The following is a 5,289-nucleotide window of genomic DNA, read 5'->3' on the forward strand; positions in this document are numbered from 1 at the left end:
TTATAATGAATTTGGTGTAAATTATTATGGCAACCCTTACATTAAATTTAAGCTTTTATTAGTCTTGATATTTGACATCAGTGGATTTTACTATTTGCATATGGTCATGCACTGAGGCATAACAGGTATTTTCATCAAACTGTCAAGGCTAACAGAGAAAGCACAGTTGCATCACAAGCCTCTTGAGGTTACACTGGGTGGTTTTATTTTGCAAAGGCTGCATCGTGGCCCTCTTTCTTCTGCTCTCCCTGTCCCCAGATATCTTCCTCATGGATTGTTTTCCCCCATCACCAAGAATTGTCCAGGCCTGCCCCAAACCTGCCATTCTTCACAGACTTTGAGAAGAGTAGTGGATTTGTCAAGAACTGCTTCAGGGAAACATTGCTGTTACTGTCAGGCAGTCTCCTTTTCCCTCACTATGAAGAAAAAAGCTGCCCAAGGGCCACGTCTCCAAGAGAATGTGCAGAAGTGGTTTAGTCTGTGTTTAACCAAATCAGACAGATCTCAAATGGGGGCAGGAGGCTGATATTGGATGATAACATGGCAGAGGATATTTTTATGCAGAAACGAGAAGCAGGCACTCCCAGCAAGCTCAGCAGTGGAACTGCAGCAGTCCCCAAAGTGCCTTGAAGGGTTTTTTCTCAGCCAGTCTGGTAAGTGATTGCTGTAATCCAGAATCTAGTCTCTTGAAGTTGGGGAGAAAAAAGAGGAAATCATGTTGCTGAGAAATGGGTTTTGAAATAGTAGAGAGAAGTAGATGATAAAAGCCTGACATCAGGCCATTATGCATCTGGGCCTTTCACTTCAGGTTTCGGTTTCTGGGAGTGAAGAGTCCTAACCCTGTATGTGTAAGTGAATAATGTCCAACCATGTGTGGCTTCACTCCCAGCTGAGCACGGCTGAAATACCAATGAATAAATAATAATCATCCCCAGTTTAATAGCTGTCTGTGAGAATGGAGCACAGCAGGGTTTAATTTTGACCAGCAATAACCCTGTGCAAATCAGTGCCATCTGGTCTCCACTCAGAGCTTTCCTGATAAACATAAAATCAAATAGATGCAAAAGTTTCAGAAAATAACAGCTATCCCCAAAATTTTTAGACTATCACCTTCTATCAGCTATGCTCCCAGGGCTGTGCCCAGTGTTACTCAGGAGTGACAAGGTCTGGATCTCAGGCCTGAAATGTTCTCGTTCACAGCTTTGGGGTTCCAGCAAAAACAGAATAAGAATTTTGTTGTGCTATTAAATTATGTTCACTCTTGCTAACTTCTACTGATGAATGGCTCCATCTGAATTCAATGCTGCCAGCCCCTTTGCATCTATATGAAATATAGTTCTAATATATCTTAAGGACTTGTCAGGGAAAGAGTTACAGCATTTTTATGCAGCATAACTCCCCAAGGAAGTAGGATGAAATGGAACCACCTCAAATTTTACTGCAGGAAAAAACATTTGAGACAGTTCTGTGGTAGATGGGTCCCAGAAGGGCCTGGGAACCCACAGAAACAAAGACACTTCTTTTCTGTCACAGTGCCATCTCTGCTAAGGGGTGACAAGCTTCTGGAACTGAATCAGAAGCTGGAACAATGAAATGGAATGTAAGAAACTGATTTCTTATTTTTTAAATAGAAAGCAGTACTCTTACAAGTAAAAAGAAGTCAGGGCCAACTCATGCTGCAGCAGCACAGGAATTATGGTGGCAGTGTCACCCTGAGGCATGGGCTCATGGTCAATGGAATGGGCAGCATGGATCTCAGCATGGGCTGACCTGCCCTGATAGGAGGCAGGGTCAGGAAAGGTCTTTGGAAGGACCAGTTGGGCTTCATGTTGGCTTGGTATAAGGAATACTTCATGTTCAAGGCTACCTAAGGCACCTGAAGGGGCACAAGTCCATGGTGAGATGCATCCATGGGTACTGAGGGAACTGGAGGATGAAGTTGCTGAAACACTATCTGTCATATCATGGCAGTCTGGTAAAGTTCCCACTGATTGGAAAAGCACTGGTGACATCCAGCATGGCTTCACTAAGGGCAGAACACACCTGACAAATCTGGTGGCCCTCCATGAGAGGGTCACAGAGTTGGTGGAAAAGAGAAAAGCAACTCATGTCATCTACCTGGACTGGTGTAAAACATTTGCCACTGTCCTGTGCCACATCCTTGTCTCTAATTTGGAGACACATGGACTTGATGAGTGGATCACCCAGTGCATAAGGAATTGGATGGAGAGTCTCATTCAAAGAGGGGCAGTCAACAACTTGGTGTCCAAGTGGAGCTCAGTGATGAGTGGTGTTTCTTAGAGGTGGGTACTATGGTTGGTGATGCTTAACATCTTTGTCCACAACATGGACAGTAGAATTCAATGCAAGGTCAGCAAGTTTTTCAGTGACACCAAGCTGGGTGATGTGGTTGACACTCTGGAGGGCAGGCAGGCCATCCAGAGGAACCTTGACAGGCTCAAGAGATGGGCCTGTGCAAAGTCCTTCACATAGGTTGGGGTGATCCCAAGCACAGTTACAGGTTTGGCAGAGATTGAGAACAACCCACAGGAGAGGGATTTGATGTTGTTAGTTGATGAGAAGCTCAACATGAGATGACAATGTGTGCTTGCAGCCCAGAAAGCCAACCATATCCTGCATCAAAAGAAGCATGACCAACAGGTTGAGGGAGGGGATTCTCCCCTCTAGTCCACTCTGGTGAGACCCTACATGGAATACTGTAGTCTAGCTCTGGAGTCACCAACACATGAAGGACATGGAGCTCTTGGAGCAAGTCCTGAGGAGTACCACAAAGATGATCAGAGGGCTGGAGCACCTCTTCAATGGAGATGGACTGGGAGAGTGGGATTGTTCATCTAGAGAGACCTTATAGTGGCCTTTCAGTACCAGAAGAGGGCCTACAGGAAAGCTGGAGAGGGAATTTTTACAAGGGTGTGTAGTGATAGGACAAGTTTAGAGGGCTGTTTCAGAGCTGACATACACTTTTAAGATTCATGCTGGCTGTTTTGTCTAGACTGTGCTTTTGCCAAGAAAGTTTGGACCAGATGATCCTGAAGGCCCCTCCAACCTGGTATTCTATGATTCAATGATTCAGTTATAATGTTTACACCCAACTTTTCAAAACTTCAAGTCTCAAAGACAGGAATCAGTAAAGAATTCCTTTTGTTCATCCCGTCAAGCTAGCAAACACTTACTGCCTCTCCTTTACAACTTGCCATTTCTCAACACCCCCATGAGATTCATAGTCCACCTGCTCAGTTAGGTACCTCCAGAGTAAAATGAGGTGCCACAGAATCACAGAATGGCAGGGGCTCCAAGGGACCTCTGAAGATCATGTAGTTCACTCCTCTGCTAGAGCAGGAACACCTGGAGTGGCTCACATAGAAACATGTGCAGCCAGGTTTTGAATGTCTCCAGAGATGGAGACTCCACAACCTCTCTGGGCAGTCTGTTCCAGTGTTTTGTTACCCTCAGTAAAGAAATCTCTTTTTAATGCATGTCCTCTCATGAAAGCAAGCTCCAGGCTTGTTCCCTTCCTCTCCCAGATATTAGTTTTGTAGTGAAATGAGGCAACCAGGTGCCACTAATTGCCAGGGAGTGGTCATGATCTTGTGTTAAGCCCACCTGTGCCTGATTAAGGTGGGCCCCCACTGCCCATGAGCAGGATTAGGGGGCCAATAAAAGGTGAGGCCTGAGTCAAAGGCTCAGATCACTCCTGAGCTAGCCAGTAGAGAGGTCAGTCACCCTTGGAGCAACAGCACTGATCTAGGCTAGTCGGCCCTGAGGGCCGTAGGCTCAGAGCACTATTTGTGAGTCTCTGCTGGAACACCTGGTTGGACCTTGAAGCGCTGTGCCCTAAAAGAGGTTTGTCTCGCTACATAGTTTTCTAGCTAATATCCTTCCTGCCATCAGCTAGAGGACCAAGGGGTGTGGACTGTTGTCCTTCATCCTCTCATATGCTTTTGGCTGGCTGGAATCTGCCCAGGCTGGCTGAGCCATATGGCCACAGAACTCCTGGTCATGAGGAGCCTTTGGAACTTCACCATTCTTAGTATCCTTTATCAAACCAAGCTGAACTGGTGAAGCTGCTACGTGTTCTGGATGCGAAGGGAGAGGACTCATGGGGTGTTCCCTGCTTTGCAGCCCTAGCCCTGCTCAAGGGACAGGGGCCTGTGCTCAGCAAGGGAGAGACAGGCTTGTTGTTGCAGAATAAATATCCTGCAAAGATGGATTTAACCACCTGTAACCCTGTATTAGTTGTTTCTGCACTATCTACATGTAGGCAGACAACTTTTAAGCAAGAATAAGTATTTTCCTCCATACACACGCAAAACAAAACAAGGTTGATTTAGTTTTAGTTTAATCCCATTTCCTTGTCAGGGTTCCATTTCAAGCACAGGCATTATGTTTAGCCACACCAAGTTTCTTGGGCAAATGCAGAGGTAACATTTTTTTCATCATGAAAAGCAACAGTTGTAAGTAAGGTCTTGACACTTTGTGTGTTCCATGATGTCATTTGTGAGACAAGCAGTGAGAATTTGTTGGATAACTCTGTGCATGGGCCCTCCTGTGGGTTTGAACAAAGATTTTTGTGAAGTTCCGCAAGATAAAGAGCAATGTTAAGACAAATAGGAAGTGTTAAGCATTTTGCAAAGCATTTGCATCAGCACCTATCACCCTTGCTGAGTCTATTTAGCAGCTGCATCCATCCAGACCCTGCTCTCCCAGCTTCTCAGAAAGACCTTGCTGATTTTAGAGGTGCACAAGTAGAAACCTGCCCAGGAGGATTTTTTTGCAAGCCTTTCAAAATCAGTGCTAACCACCTTCTGCAACGTGCAGGAGTTGTGATTAGCACCCCAGACAAGCAGTGGCTCAGATGATGGGAGGAAAGTTTCAGGGCTGAGGAGAGCCTGAGAATGAACATCCTTAGCCAAAATACACCCAGTTTTGTTTCATCATAGCAAGACTGTGAACTGCAATACTTCCCCTCCCAGCACAGAGATGCCACGAAGGCACGCAAAGGGTTTGTGGCAGGGAGTGTTTCTATTTGGCCATATGGGCACCTGTGCCTGCAAGGGGGTTTGGCTAGCCCTGAACATTATGCCATCTGCTAGATCCATCCATTTCTCCTTCCCTGTCTGTCTAATGCTCCTTTTATGTACCCCTAGCAAATGGTAGACCACCTGCATGTTTTATCTTTAAAAAAACCCAAAACCTCCCACCATGGCTGTCCCTGAAATGCAGGATTAATTGAGAAAAGTCTTCTTTTAGACATTACATTATTTTTTT

The sequence above is a fragment of the Calypte anna genome, chromosome 1 (genome assembly GCF_003957555.1).
Source record: "Calypte anna isolate BGI_N300 chromosome 1, bCalAnn1_v1.p, whole genome shotgun sequence".
Taxonomy (NCBI): Eukaryota; Metazoa; Chordata; class Aves; order Apodiformes; family Trochilidae; genus Calypte; species Calypte anna.